This window comes from Sinohyriopsis cumingii, chromosome 2, assembly GCF_028554795.1.
Source record: "Sinohyriopsis cumingii isolate HCF-2022 chromosome 2, ASM2855479v2, whole genome shotgun sequence".
Classification (NCBI taxonomy): domain Eukaryota; kingdom Metazoa; phylum Mollusca; class Bivalvia; order Unionida; family Unionidae; genus Sinohyriopsis; species Sinohyriopsis cumingii.
In genome coordinates this window covers 71,446,483-71,464,894 of record NC_142962.1, presented here as the reverse complement: position 1 = coordinate 71,464,894, position 18,412 = coordinate 71,446,483, and the positions used below count along the sequence as shown (strand labels likewise).

Sequence of the window (18,412 nt, the reverse complement as noted above, 5' to 3'; positions counted from 1 at the left end):
CGTGAAACCCATTTATGTGAAGTACACAAGATAAATTCTTCAAGAGCCAAGACAATAATGTGTTATCAATTAATCATGTCAATGTAAATAATATAATACACATTTCACTCTATGAAAAACAATATATCAGTGCCTTTGTCATTGTTTACATTCATCGTTGAATCAACGTCAGGAAACTAAAATATTTGTTCAAAAGTATCAAAAATTAAATTAATGTAAACACAGTAAGCACTAGGACGGCTGGTGGTAGAGGAATGCAAAGCGTCAACTGAGGCAATCTTTTCTCTTGTGTTTTCCTCAAAAACACGAACGTGTTGATATGTAATCAAGGTAAATCAGCCCCCAAACCGGTACTGACAGTGACTGGTTCATTGTGTAAAGTTCGTGTTTGAGGGCTGATTTACCGGACTATTGGACATGCACCAAGCGCTTTCCTAAACTGTCCACTCCACCTTTACATCATCAAACCTTTCAGTCTCCTGATAGTTGTCAGTCAAGACCCCACCCCGCCCCCGCCCCGCCCCCGCCCCCGTAAAACTTACGCGTATTAATCCAGCAACATACGGATTACAAATAGTATCACTACAGTGCAAACTAGTTGTTTATTTCTGGACAAATATTTAAAATATAGAAATGAAGGAATAATCCAGAACGTTTTATTTACATGTTTAAAAACGGTTGCAACTGGATGATAGAATTGTGTTTCTTTTCTTACTGGGATAGACAGAAATATATGAGGAATTAATAGGGCCACTTAAGTTAATTTTACTGATCGAACTGTTCTTCTCTTGCACGGGGCATCCTAACTAAATATAAGATCATTTCGTGGATAAAATACACCTGTATCGTGACATTTTCCGAAATTAACAACTACGACAACAGTCACAGCTACAAATACTGTTACTACGATAAAAAGGAGAAAAAAATATGATATTGTAATAGTGTCTGTGGAATATAAAATCTTTATTTATAAAAAAGTCACATAGCATACCTTATGTAATGCTTGAATTATCGTGTTAATTTCAATATTATTAACAATATTTCAGAAATCTCCCGAGTGTTTGTTTTTCAGTTTTCTGACGTTTATGGGTACACTCTAATATACTTATTTACATGGAACTCCATGATCTTCGCTTGTAAAGAGAGAAGAAAACGGGCTGCTGGTCTCGTCAACTAATCTGATAATGAGCCGGTTACTGGGGTACATACAATACCGCGGGGTGGGGTGGGGTGGGGTGGGATGACACAGATGATCCGGTCACTTTAACGTTTTATCAAATTCGGAAGCTGAAGTATTTCTTGTTAGTTGTCCTCCTTGTAATACTAAATAGCCAAAAATATTGCTGAACGTTCGTGACGTACGACGCCATGACTATGACGACGTCGTGCGCAGTGTCATTAATGTATCTCCTATATCTAACCTCTGTTACTTACTGTTTTTTCAAAAGAAAACCTGCCGTCACTAGGGCTGCTGATAATTTACATATGTACACACGGACTATACAAAAAATACAGCACAAACACACAGATCTAATCGAATCTATAAACTTATAATTTCTAAGGTAATAAAACATTTTTGAAAATAAAAGTCTGCGAAGATAAATAGATGAAGTCGCTAAGAACAATAATCGTAATATTTAAAGATGGTATTGCCTCGTGATCGTGCATTTTCATTAATAGTAGGAAAATAATACAGGTATACACCGTAGGTACTCTCTTATACGTCTAGTCAAACTGCAAACAACAAAAAGATCATGATCTGCCGTAGCATAATGCAACATCAGATTAGGGTGTCTATCATCTTTGTTCTGCGAATTACTTCTTGCAAACTGCGCAGACCCTGACATGCCGACGCATTATGCGACAGCAGATCTTAGTCTGTGCAGTTTGCAGTTGCATTCGTCTTGAATGCTAGTACCGGCGGTACTGTTTACATTTGTTTATTGTTTCGTTCGAAATGTTTGCCGGGTACTGTCGGCTTTTAAAAAGTTATCGGGCTTTTCTTATGAAACCTGTTACTCGAGGAAGCAGCAACACTAACGGGAACCAGCTGGCACATAGCAAGTTTTGAAGATTTTTTTTTTAAAAAGCGAAACCCACAAAGATTGTACCGTTACTTTCATTTTACCCAGTCATCAAAGATCAACATTTGAATAACATTAATTTGTCATGGCTTGTCACTAGCTTTGCCATTTTGATAAAATACGACAAAGTAGTCAGCTTCAAAACTTGTTTAATCCGACGAAGGAAAGCAGCGATAATTTCTCGAGAAACGTTTATCGCACAAGAAGAGTTTTTACGCCTATATTTCGACTATTCTGTTTCAAGCAAAATTTTGGGGGATGGGATAATTAGGAAGCCATATTTGTATGTTCGTGTCTCTTACTTCAGTATCAATGTTCGTGCATTATTAGCTTTGCTAATATTCTGTAATAATTATAGGTTACTGCATTTGTATGGGAAAATAGGAACGAGTTTTCGGAATGAATACTGCACGAACTTGTGAGTGCAGTATATCCTTCCGACAAAACGAGTTCATATTTTCCCATACAAATGCAGTAACCTTTTTATTATATGCTCATTTTTTTATTCTATCTAAGGTTTAATTATATAAACAAAACACACTACAAGAAACAACGTAAATGAATGAATGCCGTATTCCAAACTAAATACACAAGCGCAGATTTGACATTACAAAATGACATCATTATTAATGCGCACATAACTCCGCCCGGATAAATTTGAACTTAGTCGCGCGCTCGACATAACTGTCGAAAGAAAATGGCGTGTCTAGTTAAAATTGAAATTTGCAGTCATATTGTGAATGAATGCGCATTGCAACGACTTTTCCATTTGATCTGGAGTGAATATATTTTGGTATTTTGTTTCGATTCGACGAAAGTTTGTGATTTTGGACTGGATTCATCTGTGCAAATTATACATGAAATACATCGGATTGAAGTGGCGCGGGAGAAGCGTGTTTACGTCTGCAAATGTTTCTGTTTCTGTCATTGAATGTTTGAAATCATAACGTGGGGAAAATATGAAGTTTTTCAATTGCAATTTTCGAAAAGACGCTATGGAATTTAATGTGTATTTCATTTTGAGTGCAGTAAGGAGGATGTAATTGCACTTATCATCGAAATTACAGTACACTTCGAAATGTGTAATCCAGATTGAAAACCTATGACATGGCTCATGTAATTCGGATTTGCAGAATTAAGAAAAAACATTTTGAGGAAATTCAGGATGTAAAACTATAAGTATATTTTATTTTGCTATTCTTATCACCAGATAAATAATACAGTATATTCCTTGTCACTTGTATGTTATTTGTAAGGACATAATCGTCCGTCTTATATATAATGTAGCTAGCCTAAATCCGTAACATTGTATCAACGCGGAATGTGCCAAAACAGCTGGTTTTTTTTTTTTTTTTTTGCAGTCCACGAAACATGTTTTAGTTCATTCTGAAACAAATTTAAATAACCACAACGTAAAGAGCCTCTTACGCGAGTGTATATGATTTGTTTACAAATCAAAAGTGCTGGTGTCTGCGTCATTGTTTGTTTACAATAGAAAGTAGTTCCTTTATTCACGCGAATGCTATATGTGTGTTGTCGCGCGCGTTCAGTATCGGGGAATATTGAACGATTCCAACAATGTAAAGTTAACGGGAAAAAAAATGAGCATATAATAAAAGGGCATATGACATTGTGTTATCTTTAGTGTTCGCGCGTTTTCTATTAATCATATTCCATTTTGGTCCAATCATCTAAGAAGAAGTAGCACAATTACCATGGTAAGACGCTTTTTCTTCTCTCTTCGATTTAATTCAAACAGAAAAGGGAATGAATTCCATATTTTCTGTGCAAATGCTTTAAATACCTAAAAATAACGATATTAACAAATTAGGGTAACTGTTATTGCGTCTATTTTACAATTTGCCCCCCAAAATGGTTCGAAAATAACATAATACATGTTAATAAGAGTTAACTGACAATTAAAACTTGTTTTAATAATCTGTACGATGCATTATAACCAAGTGAGAATGTCATGGATGATACGCATATCCCACAAGTGCACCGAGTGATACTGCACATGACGTTGTCATAGTCATGGCAACGTACGTCACGAACGTCCAGCAATATTTTTGGCTATTTAATATTAAAATGTCAAAAGGTTCCCTGCGTTTACTGTGAAATAAAATTCTATGCTCTATCTACAGAAATAGAAACAATTTTTTTAGAGAAAATCTATATCAATACCGATGGTATGAAATCTCTTTTTACCTGCACAATTTCTTAGTGAGAATTGACAGTAATATTATCCTTCGTATGCATCAGTGTTGAATAGTTAATTTCTTTCAATTGTACGTCAGACACGGATCGTTGCTGTGTCTGACGTAAATTTTGATCCTGAGCACACAATAAAACATCAACTGGAAATTTCCTTATCTGAAGATAGGGTCACAAGTTAGGTTTACAGTGAATAATCAGTGTACACTTTAAACGACCTTTGAACACATTTTAGTTTTGCAGCTAAGAGCGGTTGAAACAGCTGTGGTAATATGTCGGTATACAGTGTCCGAATGGTATAACACAGATAGCGTGCGCAATGATATAAATATGAACAGTTCAAAACATCACGTCCACCATCATATATATGATTAATCGAGACAGGCAAAAATTATGAAATAGTCATCGATTCAGCTTTGATCTAAAACTAACTGACCCATCAGAAATAATAATGAGGATAAGCTTGTTGTAATAAAATTTCACTCGAAACTGCCCTCAAATAGCCGTACATGTGACTAGATCGATCAATGAAAAAACACAGCCTGTTTACAGGTCACTCTAGTACATAAATGTGCTGCAGTTGATAATTATGGGGAAGAAGAGTCAATCGGAAAGTATTTGGTACTTTGCTCGGTATACGGTAAAAATAGTCCTCGAGTCAGGATAAAGGTCACGTGTGATGTAGGAAAACAAATCTTGCATCAGTGTTCCACACAGGAAAGCACGATTATACACATCTTCTTGAAGCCACTTCCTGTAATGTTAATGATTATAATAGTAAAGCTAGTGCATGGATGAAAGTTTAGTCGAAACAAAAATTATAATCTGGCTCATTTATGGACCTGGATAGGTTGTTGTTGTAGGGTTTAACGCCGTTGTTCAGGTGGCAGGGTCCAGTTTCGTATATTAGCCCCTGGCAAATTTCTTAACTTCAGGCTATGGTGTGACTTTATCAGCTATTATTGTTTACTATTTATAGATATGGATATATTTGTGAACTAGGTGTTTTGGGCTTGTGTTGTTCTTGAAATTGATGTCAGGCATGTACACCTTCCATAGTTGCTCTGCAGTATGTTGATAATGAAATACCAATAGTTGGCTAGGAAGAAGAGCTAGCCTCCCATAGCAGTAGACACGTGGGTTCAAGGCAAGCCGAGTATCTCAAAAACGGCTTGGATGACAACTATTCTGAATTGCATCAAACTATTTAGTAGACAATGTTTTTCAAAATTTTCATCCAGGGAAAGGGCTTGCGTTTGCACTGTGAGCACTACATGCTGTAAAAAATGGCATTTGGATGTGAAAAATGCAGGTATAAAATAGGGGTTGGGGTGCATAAACCTTTTCTGCTATGAACTGCCATTGACTTCTCTGGTCAAGTGAATACTATTCTTATGCTTTGTTTTAATATAGGTATCTAAAAATATGGACCTTTTTGACCTCACTTGTGTATTTGATTTTTTATGATTTTTTATACTAGGTCGCTGATTGCGGCATTAAATTTGTACATAAAAACTGGACCCTGCCCCCGTAAGGAAAATTGATCATTTTTTGATGGTGCAGTCAGCCACATCTATTATACTTTTCTGTTTCTTTGTGTATATTTAAATAATTTTTATGCTTTAGCTTTATTATATCTCCTTCCTTTTTCCATATATTACTTAGTGTTGTATGTGATGTTCTTTGGAGAGGGAGGTAACTGTGTTTTGTACCTCCATGTGAGAACTGTTTACATCATGACAAAATAGCGTATTTTGGATATAACTTACTAAATATGGGAACAAAATGGTAACCATAATGTATTGTCTTGCACTTTCTGTAGCTGTCAAGGTTTTGCACCTCTATTTTTATGAATACTATTCACATTTCAATACAGACACACCTAAACAATTGCACAGCATGTCAACATGTATTCTTTAAAGTAATTTAACTCCACAGGAGCAGATAGAATTCAGAGGAATCATACATAAACATACTGTTGTGAATATTGAATGTCACCAGTGGAACGGTCTTAGAAATAATGATGCATATGGCATATTACTTGCTATATTTTGGTGAGAAGAATGAAAGTTTTAGCACACCGACATAGTTTCTACCTTCATGACCCCACTCTGAAGTTGACATAAGAGATTCATATCTCACACTTGGGTGATAATAGAAAATGTTTCAATGTTATGTATATATCTTGAAATTTCTAAGTTCAGTTAACAAAGGGGGAAAAGCTTAAAATTAAGTGGCAGCTTCATGCATTTGACAATGCACATACAGTTTCTCCTCTGAAAGTCTTATGTTTTCACTGAATGTTAAAAGTACATCAACATCACTTGTTTCTTTTCTTTTTGCAGGTGTCAGTTTGCATAGTAAGAGATTAGGATTAATCGGTTAGTCATGCTGAAAGAAACAATAGCTTCAATCTCATCCAGATACTCATTCTGATCTAAGTGCACAAGAGAGTGACTTTGACGGACAGACTTAGCTTCTGCAGGAGTTGTTTTATGGTACGTGCTTATCTAAAGCCAAGCCGGTGATATGCTTTTTACCTTAAACTGGATTTTCCACTATAAATATTTGTTATATACCTTATCTTATTATTTACTATGATTTTGTAAACTCCAGAAAACATTAAAGTCAGTTGTAAGTAAATTGGTGTCTGAGAAGAAATTTCTCTGTTAAACTGTACTGAGTAATTTGTATATGTGTGGTCAATTTCATTGGCTATGTATCAATGAATTTATTTGATATGTCACTTTGTAAGTTTTAGGGTCCTACACATCAGTATATCAATATTCCAGCATTGTCTAATGTTAATTGATTAAACTTTGACTTTTCCAGACTAGCTAGACGTGTGTTGCGATTACTCCCCCCCCCCCCCCACAATATGCACTGACACAACACTGATGTTGCTATTAGCATCTCCAGAATGATAATGAAAAGTTAGGAACCACTTCTTTTATATCAGTCTAAGAGTACTTCTAAAGCACATGATTTACTTAAATGTGTGATTTCTTTAAGTTTGCTAGAAGAGTTTAGAGAAACTTTTCACTTCTGTCACTGACACCTAACATAGCATTTCTGTTATTCCCTCCTAAAATTTATAACTTCCAGATCTCTTCTTGACATTCATGAAACATTGTAAAGGAATTTTGATTTTGTACTGATGCTATGGTGGTAAACAAAGACCTAGAGCATTGTAGGTTGCAAACAATTTGAAATCTTTCAAGAAATGCAGTCAGTCATAATTCACAATGTAAATAATGCAGTGCTTTTTGCCGCAAAAGGTAACTTTTTTAAAAGCATAATACCATTTTTAGTTTTGTGCACAAAAAGTTTTCCTTTATACCATTGTACTAGATAATGTCTAAATATGTGATATGTACACAACTTTTGACATAAACCATTTTGAGCCAAATCCTTAAGGTGGCAGGGTCCAGTTTCGTATATTGGCCCCTGGCAAATTTCTTAACTTCAGGCTATGGTGTGACTTTATCAGCTATTATTGTTTACTATTTATAGATATCGATATATTTATGAACTAGGTGTTTTGGGCTTGTGTTGTTCTTGAAATTGATGTCAGGCATGTACACCTTCCATAGTTGCTCTGCAGTATGTTGATAGTGAAATACCAATAGTTGGCTAGGAAGAAGAGCTAGCCTCCCATAGCAGTAGACATGTGGGTTCAAGGCAAGCCGAGTATCTCAAAAACGGCTTGGATGACAACTATTCTGAATTGCATCAAACTATTTAGTAGACAATGTTTTTCAAAATTTTCATCCAGGGAAAGGGCTTGCGTTTGCACTGTGAGCACTACATGCTGTCAAAAATGGTATTTGGATGTGAAAAATGCAGGTATAAAATAGGGGTTGGGGTGCATAAACCTCTTCTGCTATGAACTGCCATTGACTTCTCTGGTCAAGTGAATACTATTCTTATGCTTTGTTTTAATATAGGTATCTAAAAATATGGACCTTTTTGACCTCACTTGTGTATTTGATTTTTTATGATTTTTATACTAGGTCGCTGATTGCGGCATTAAATTTGTACATAAAAACTGGACCCTGCCCCCTCAGCACACGATAAGCTTAACATGGCGACCAGTATTAATGGTGAACCCGGGAAAACTCTGGATAGAACCACCGACCCATGAGAAGCTACTGGCAAGCTTTCTCACATACCCACACTGGCCGAATAGTAGACTCGACCCCACGCAGACAGAGGTGAGATAACAGTGAGCGTTAGGCCACTCGACCACTCTCCCCCTCCCCCTCCCCCCGAAAGGTAGAATATCTTCTAAGATAATCGTTATGCAATTTTAATACACGAGTTACACAAAAGCATTTTTATGTACTACAGGAGTAGAAAGGATTATAACTTCTCATCCTTATTGTATTTTCTTCTCCCGCAATATTTAGGTAGCAGTGGGACAATGTCATATTATTGTATTGGATAATTTTGGAACTTATATTAAATCCAACTCTTTACGTGTGTTTTTTTTTTCTTTCTCGCCTGTCAAAACAAACAAGACATTTCGGATCCACACATTTTATGATCTACAGAAGTGGCATGCGCATTTTGTTTTAGTGTATTCCATACTTACAAATCACAAACACGTGTGTTTTAGACAAAGTGACCGGGTAAAAGAAATAAAAAACAATTCCACGTTTTTTAACCAATTTAAAATACATATTTGTATCGTGCTGGACATGGTAAGGGCAGTTTGAATTTTGGCTAAGGTTGTTGGTAAAAGCAAATATCTTATAAGCAATACCAGCCCACGTGGGTCAGACTTGGAATGTAGTCTTAGTCACGCGCTAAGTATAAATTGGGCTGCACATATGTTCATAAGGCACTAACTGCAGATGCATAGCCAAGACGCGATGCAAGTGCATATGTTCCTGATTTGATCCGAACCCCGGCCGAATCATACCAAAGACTTACAAGAATGGTACTAACAGCTGCCTCACTAGGCACTCATCATTAAGAGATCAGTGGTAGGACTGGTCGGCCTGGTGTCAGGATAATGTGACTGGGTGGGACATTATGCTACATGTCTGCGGCAGGATGCCCCAGTGATAGACATCACTTTAAACTGCCACACTGCATACATCGTAGCGATATGACTGGTAAATTGTTAAAGCTACGTTAAAAATCTAAATCACACACACACACACACACACACACACACCAGATTTGATAGAGTTTGTCTTGCCAAAACCATGAATTTTGAATTGTGAATCACCGCTAAACATGTGAAATGACCAACAGAGGTGGAGTATCCGACTCGTATGCTGTATACGATGTCATACCTTCTGTGTTACACAGCAGAAAATGGGAAAGAGTATATTCCGTCGGGTGGTTTCGGACGTTTATTCAGATTGTACGGTTGTAAATCAACAAGTCTGTGCTCATAAAGATATTTTGATTCCTTTATTGGGACAAAATTATAAAAAGAAAACTCGTTATCGTGACATGTTTATCGGTCTCGTACAGCTAGCTGACACTTACCCGGAAGAAAATTGATTGAGCGTTTGCGGACAATCTGCCTTTCTGAGGTTTTATCTGAGCTTTGATTTTGAACGGTAACGATTGGAGGCAAAGAGACATCCCATTGTAAGTTTGCCAACATCTTGTCGCTTGCCATGTGACCGTAGCAGAAGGAAAGCCTAAAAAATCTCTGACATTTCATCAAGCATCGTTCTGGTACGATACAGCCACTCTCTGAACAATTTAAAATGGGAATTGGTGCAAATGTCACCTATGTTCAAGTAGAGGAAGATTTGCTTACAGTCTATGATACCGAGTGGTCTAAAGCGCTCTTCCTTACGGATCACTGCCATCTCACCTCAGTCTGCGTGGGTTCGAGTCTCGGATTCGGCTAATGTGGATATGTGAGAAAGCTCGCCAGTAGCTTCCCGTGGGTCGGTGGTTCTTTCCGGGGTTTTCCCGGGTTCTTCCTCCACAATTAGTACTGGCCGCCATGTATAGTCTATCGTGTGCTGAAAAATGGCGTTAAACCCTACAACAACAACAACAACAATCTGTGATACCTTTGCAAAACACCAAAGCGGAACGCGAAAGCATCTTGGGGTTGTATTTGGGCAAGATGTTGTCATTTACTATTCAAACTAGTCACGCTTAACTTGCTTTATCGAATTGCCTCATAAAATCAAACCCTAAATATTGATGTCGCTCAATTTGCAATAAAACCAGACACCAAGAGGGTTGAGTTGCGTTTGGTAAGAAATGGAAACATACGAATTTTATTAAGATTGCCAAAAGACGTAGAGGTATTACTGCTTTCATACAAAAGAAGGATCCCTATATTTATTTAGACATATAACTATATACAGCCGGATGATAAGGTATATCTGTAGGACCCAAACGGAACGATCAGAAAGCAATATTAATAATAATAATAAGGTCTTTAATTTATAAGGGTGACACATTTAGTACAGAAATCAATCTCTCTTGAGGCCTCGGTTATTTAACGTACGCATATGCAAATATATAAAATGCAGTTGGGAAACAAACATGATTTAGAAAAGGGTATTACAGATTAGTGTACAGAAAAGCATCAGAATATGGATTCAGGACACAAACCAGTGTGTACACAAACAGGCAGCATTGCAGAGTTCTCCTTCACACACACATGTACAAACGCACGCGCATGCACACACACGCACACATACACACACGCGTAAACCAGTGGCATAGCAAATCATTTTGGAACCATCCCCCCCCCAAAAAAAAAATCTGGATTGGAGCCCCCTCTGAATACAAAAGTTGTTTGATGGGAATTTTGGGCCCCTACTGAGCCTAGCACACACCCATCCCTTTGCATTCGCGGGGTTTGCTTTGGGCGCTGGTTAGGCCACTGACGTCAATACCCAGAGATATGTTATGTAATATATGTATATACCAATATACAAAAAAATTTGACATAAGCGGTTTTAGAGATTATGAGGATTGTAACTACTGCAAACATCTGTGATGAGATACACGTGGTGGCCCCGTGGTGGGCATGCTTGACTCACGACCGAAAGAGTGTGGGTTTGAATCCTACTATCGGATCAGCCTGGATCAGCTACCGTTGTGCTTTGAGCAAGGCACTTTATTCCAGTTTCGTCGGTACTAAATGACTTGTGTTGGTGTGCGTTAAAGCACCAAACCAAAGAATGAAAGGAAAGCATTGGGAATCCTTCCTTAACATCCATAGGTATTAAGTTCCAAATGATTGGACCAGAAATGTGAAGCTATATTTATAATATATCATGTTGGGCTTGGCAAAAAGAAAGCTTTTAGATGAATGGAACATAGTATTGATAGAATTGAATCTGTATTGGCATTATTCCACTTGCTAAGCACACAGTTTTTATAGTCGAGTATACAAACTTTGGAAACTTTAAGCATAAATTTAGCTTAATTTTAAATTATTGTTTTGTAGATTGGCATGATCTTCAAAGCATTCAATCATTCGCAGACATTGTCAACATTGCTGTCAACTCTAATTATGACGGCTTTTGTTTTAAAATCTTTCCGTTACCCTCATATCATGCAGCAGTAGATAAGATGAAGTTCAATTTAATTTTTGTTGGTTAGGAATTATTTATTTATTTGGAATATAATAAACAGATATTCTAAGACATATGTTTTTGATGACATTACTAATATGATCCGACATTAGCGTTTTGCTATCAGCTTGAACTCCTATAAGTTTATCTTCCATAACATTTTTAATTTCAGCATAATTCAAATTTGAGAATTTTGTCTTTAATTAGGTTAGGTCTTTGATATGAGGTTATATGAATCCCTTAAGTTGTGTCTAAATTAATGACCATTCCATTACAATATTTGGAGAGTCAAACAAGAGCGTTGCTTGAGTTTCTTTTACCAGCATGTTCAGAAGAGCAAATATCATGCAAGGTCATGTCCTTTGTCCCTACACTGAGTGAATGCAAATGAACATAATCTGAAACATAAGAAATAGTGAAGACCCAGAATTGACTCTTACGTACTCCGCAAACTATATATTGTTTTTTAGTTTTCATATCATGTGCAGTGGCACTGCAACATCAGAAGCAAACCCCGCAACTGCTAGTGAGGGGTAGGTTGTTAGGCCAAGAGTGTGTCCGAAATTCTCCTCAAACAATTAAGTTTTGCTGTGGTGGGGGGGGGGGTATTTCTTCCAATGCCACTGCCGGCGTGAAAATGTTTATGTCCACTTTTTGTTTTGTTCCTTTCAAATATAATTTAATCTAATTTAAAGAGTCGTTACTGAGCTTGTAAAGTTGTAATTTTTCAGGTAAAATATCAGGATCGAAAGTATTCTTAAATCAAACGAACACAACTCCCACTTGATCTACAATACCTCGTTATCTCCATTATCTAATTATCCCCATTATCTAAAGATGTGGGCCATTTCTTAATCATACCAACAAGAGCAGTTTCACATGAATGATTTTGGCGAAAACCTGATTGTCTATCGTGCAGATCGTGTACATAAAAAAGTAATTAGGGAGTAATGAAAATGACAGATGGGTATACAATTATTTTATCACGAGGACTATATTTATCGATAGTTTTGACTTTAGCCCCAGAAAAGGTGTCTAAAATATAATTGCTGTGACACCAAGATAACATAAATATGTTAAACTTTATGCATGGAAAGGTGCCGCTGTTTGTAATAATCGTGGTCTAGTGAAGTTGGTATTTGTAGATGCTTCTAGCTATTAAAATTTTTCAGCAATTTATTGTTAGTTATCTTCTTTACAAAGGCGTGAAAGTTCATCAACAACAGTTATACAAATGCTATTGAACTCATTAGCAATATCTTCGTTTTATTGATACATACATCATCCTTTCTTAAAGTGCAATAATTATGACAACGTGAATTGCAAGAATTACCTTTATCAGCGAAAAATTCTTTCAAATGTTCCAAACCTTAAGAGCCTTACAAATTCGCTTATCTTTTTTTAAAATACATTAAACAGAATATCCATTGCTCTAAGTTCACCGCGTATTTTTATAGTTCATGTAATTTTTGCTGTACGCCAGTTTGGCTCAAGAACGTATTTCACTATGTGTTCTATAAATGAATATGACTATCAATGACATCTGAATAGAGTGACTACCCAGAAATGTGATGCATCCTCGGCGTCATCAAATATTTCTATAATATCCTATGGAACACACTTCAATTTCTTATGGAACTTCTTTTCATTCAGTATTTTGTTTGTTTTGTTTTTTGTTTGTTTTTTGTTGTTTTTTTTTATTTTGCTGTTGTCATTTTGTTCAGTACATTATAGGCTATACAAGGATAACTGGTGGAGGAAGAGCCCGGGTAAAACCTCGATTAGAACCACTGACCTTCAGGAAGTTACTGGCAAGCTTTCACACATACCCATAGTGTCCGTGTCTGAGACTTGAACCGACGCGGAGAGGTGAGATGGCAGTGATCGGTAAAGGTCAGCGGTTTATGCATTCAAATTTGTAATGGATTTGTATGATGTTGTGGAGTGGGATGATTTGGGAACGAAAGCATTGATTTTGCAAGCAAGAAATATTTGTTAATGGTCACTCACTTTAGTGGCGGGGACATTAATGAAAAGCAAGTTATAAATTAGGCGGATGTGACGCAACGCGTAATGCCTTCATGCCTAAAAATAGCTGGTGTCTTAAAGCCTACGGACGAACTTTGAAATATGGCTGCTATGTTTCAAGATGTAGCGTTAACTGAAAGTGATATTTCTGGGGCAACTATTATAGGTGTCCACGTGTTATGTGGCCATTGGTTTGGTTATCGTTATCTAGGAGATTATCGACCACAGTTTTATTGCCCGAATCTAGTAAATAATAAAATAAAGTATGAAATTAATGGGTGGAATAACACAGATCTGAACAGAGGTAACGAATGAAACAACTTGATCCCTTGTATGTAAAGTATATTCAATTACATAAGCAAAATGAAATTGAACATGACATTCGATTGATACACTTTTTCTTGGAAATAGAATCCGATAAAACAAATTTCATCTTAGAATCGAGTGAACTATCGAACTCATTTTGCCTGCATAACCTGCTTGTTTCCGGTCCTCTCAAAGTCAACGTTGGTGACAGGTCAGAATCACCGCATTCCTTTTCATCTTCTCTCTATATCTCCAGCCTCTTTCGGGTTATCAACAGTAACTTGATTGTCTGCTCTCTTTCCCGAGCGTGTGATGCATATATGGATCTATTGTCCCCTGCATACATAAAAACACAACCTAAATATTTCTCAGCGTTTTTACCTCTGTTATCGAACAATAATCCCCATTTTTGTTACGTCGGATATCGTCGGATATTGTCTTATCGCAACTCAGTAGAAACTAAGGCTAATATGGGCCAGTTCGCAACCCGACGCTGATACAAAACCCTATTATCAACGGATTAATCTTTTACTAGCGGCTAGCTGCGTTCATAAATGGAACCACTGCACAACCAGACATAGTAGCAAACATTACTACGCCGTTCTGTTGGTTATAAGTCACTAATTGTACTGTGTGTCGGTTGGCGGACGTTCGATTCTAGGTTTAAAGGAGACCAGAAACCAATGGAAATATTGGATAATAATAAAGGTACTATAGCAGTAAACCTTATTCTGAAGTATCATCTGCGACCGAAATGCCAATATTAAAATATTGGCCTCTCTTCTAGGAGCTGAATTTCCGTGACCTCGTATGCAAAATTTCCGCGCCTATTCGGTTACTTTCGGGATGTGACGTCATAGTAGCGACTCCAGCAGCCCAAGTGGGAGTTGCCAGAGTAAAAGACAATACCGTTTTGCGTTGCTTACGGGTGTAATAAAACATTAAGAAAAGCCAGTGGACAACATTTTTTTTTCTTTTCCGAAAGATAAAGGCATACTGAAAGAATGGATACATTATTACAGACGAGTCGATTTCAAAGCAACACCATACAGCCCTATGTGCTCGTTACATTTCTCAAAGAACTGTTACGACAGGGATTCTGAAAAAATGGCAGCTCAAGGATACGCAAACGCTAGGCTTAGACAAAAAGTTGGCTCTGTTCCAGACATAACGTTGAATATTTTAAATCCTGGGAAAAGTGTTGAACGTGCGAGTTACGAAAATAGGCAGAAGGCCGAGTAAGTGACCACAAAATGCAACAATCAATTCACAGATTTTTTATCTACACCAGCAGTGCTAAAAATAAATCGGATAGCCCGACACCCTGGGTCCCTCTGGTTTTAGTTCCGGCCCATCCTGTATTCAAAATGAGGTGCCCGTCAGGCTTGTCGAAACAAAAATTGTTTGCCTGAGGAAACTTTGATCGCGCTGGTGAAATTAGTAAATGTATTTTCAAGATGTTGACATGCATGCCTTAACATGGCACAATCTAAATCAAATCAATACTGTCCAAGGTGAAATTTAGATTTGATTTTAATCAAATGGAGGCTTTGCCAAAAATAATATTCTAAACCTGTCGTGTTTCGAGAAAACACAATTTTCAGCAATCTTATAAAAATTACAAATTTTTAAAAAAAATCATTGTATACATGTAGTATGCATAAACGGTAATCTGTAATGATTGGAACTGATATAAAATTATTCCTTGGGCAGTTTAAATAACAGCGATTAAAAGAAAAGAGGTCAAAGTTTCACATTAAATGGCTGACAATAGAAACTGGGGGGGGGGACTATTGACCCAACCCCTTGCCCCAATGTGCGAGCGCCCATGGGACGTACCTTTTCTCCATGTGATACGCCTTATTATTCCCCCAGGACAAGCCCATTTTGCATATTCTGGTCAGCTCTGGCTAAATTGCAAAATAGCTAAAGTTTTGATTTAAGTACGCAAACAATAAAGCCGATGTGACCGTTCCGGTGGCCTAATGGTTAGAGCGTCCGCCTCGGATGCGGGAGGTCGTGGGTTCGATCCCCGGCCGAGTCATACGAAAGACTTTTAAAATGGTACTAACAGCTGCCTCGCTTGGCGTTCAGCATTAAGAGGTTAGTGTTAGGACTGGTCGGCCTGGTGTCAGGATAATGTGACTGGGTGGGACATCATGCTACATGTCTGCGGCATGATGCCCCAGTGCTAGACATCACTATAAACTGCCACATTGCAGACATCGTAGCGATATGACTGAAAAATTGTTAAAGCTACGTTAAAAATCAAAATCACATCACATCACAATAAAGCCGATGTGACTGATGAACATATTCCATCCTTGCATTGATCTTGTGAAAAGGACTGCCCTTCGGACATACTTCAAAGAAACCCTGTTCGACAGTGTGTGTGTGTGTAAGCACCAGCAATTGATTGCCAAAATAAACGATGCCTATTTTGTTGTTACTTACGATGCCATGGACTTCAGGTTTAAGTCTTAATGCATGTAACACTGTTTGCTGAACAAAATATTTATTCAGAATTAGTTCTTTAGGGCCACATATACTGCATGGTATATTTTGTTTTATTCCTTTTAATTTAATTATGGTAATTAAACTTTACATATACGGTCGAGGAATGTCATGTGTTAACTGGCCGAGTTTCTTTGGCGGAAATGGAGATGCGATTTTTGTTTGCAGAGAAAATTTCACAGTGATCATTCATTTAAGCTAATTGGTGACAATTGTATTCTTTTAATTTTGTTATACTATAGTACTGTTGTAGTTGTTTAAAAACATCTGAAATTTACTTGAATAATGTTTAATTTTCACGTTCTATTTACTGAAGAAGAAAAAAAAAGAAAAAAAATGTTGTGTGATATTAATTATTTCGTCCAGTGCCGGATTTAGACGTGTGTGCGTGTGATTTGAATTTTTAACGTAGCTTTAACAATTTTTCAGTCATATCACAACGATGTCTGCAGTGTGGCAGCTTAGACTGGATTGCATACGTTATATCTATTTATAAACGGTTTGGGGTTGGTTTTTTCTTCTTCTGACAAATGAAAATTGACAGACATAATGTAATTATCGGGACTTCGCTGCGAAAAATTTAGAGATATTACGAGATCGAGATGTAGATGAGGAAATACCCCCAAAATCAGGAGGTTTTTCTCCCGGCTTGAGAGTTGACAGGTATGAACTGTCCGGGCTTGTGGAATTTCAGTCAGGGCTTGAGTTTATTTAAGTCACCTGCCCGGGGCCTGTGCCTAAACAAATTCTTTTAACACTGACCAGTACAGTACATAAACTATTATATCAGACTGCAGATTCAAGTTTTGAATGTGCAACCCAAATGTGGTCTCCTTCCGTCTGCCTCGCTCGCCAATGTTTATGTTTGTATTCGAGGACTGGCTAGTATTGCGTCACGGTACCACGTGATCTGTCGTCTCATTAAAACTCGGAAAAACTCGGCAATTTACGGAATCGTGGTATCTTCCATGCAATAAAATCACTACCCGCTTACGATATTTAATTTATAAACATGTCAGTCGAATTAAAATCTGTAGAGAATTACATACGTAGAAGGAAAATTTTGATTTCTAGTCTCCTTTAAATGAATTCTAAGCTTAATTACACAAATAAATGAAAGGACTTCGCATCATGTCTTATCTACATTACGTGCTAACTAATAATTCATTGGCATAACATTTTCAGGCATAGTACAAGCAATTCCTAGCCTAAATGATTCATGTCATTTAAGACCTATAAATTCACACATTCTCAGCATGAAATTTATATTACATACAAACAATTAAATTTGAACAATTATCTCAAAATTCATATCAAGGTAATATTATATGACTTTCTTAGATTACATGAGTCATATAACTTCAAGAAAATCTAATGCAAACAGTTAGCTTTCGAACTCAAGGAAAATTGAGGTATGAATTTAAACGAATAAATGCAACAAGTAATTACAAACATATATCAATGAAGAACTTGTAAGGAACTGAAACGAACCTTGTGCTTTCCTAAACTCGCTTTCTTTTCTATGAAGCAGAATATATAATTTTCTTTACGTCCACAGTCCCTCAACTTCCATACAACCGTCTTTTGGACAATTTAACTAGAAATACTCGTTATTTCCCGGAGCCAAATTCTCGCGTCCCTTCAGAAACTTAGACTGACTAATTTCACGAGGAAAATTGCCTGAAACATTGAATTTCA

The 18,412-nt window shown here is 37.0% G+C and overlaps 1 long non-coding RNA gene across 1 annotated transcript in view; it reads right to left on the bottom strand.

Annotated features, from left to right (window-relative positions):
• The window catches only part of LOC149805134 (uncharacterized), a 7,821-nt gene extending 1,886 nt beyond the window's left edge, over nucleotides 1–5,935 (bottom strand). The window contains exon 1 of the long non-coding RNA XR_016414789.1: nucleotides 4,293–5,935. This is a non-coding gene — a long non-coding RNA (uncharacterized LOC149805134). The remainder of the gene's footprint in view (nucleotides 1–4,292) is intronic.
• Nucleotides 5,936–18,412: the final 12,477 nt, after the last annotated feature.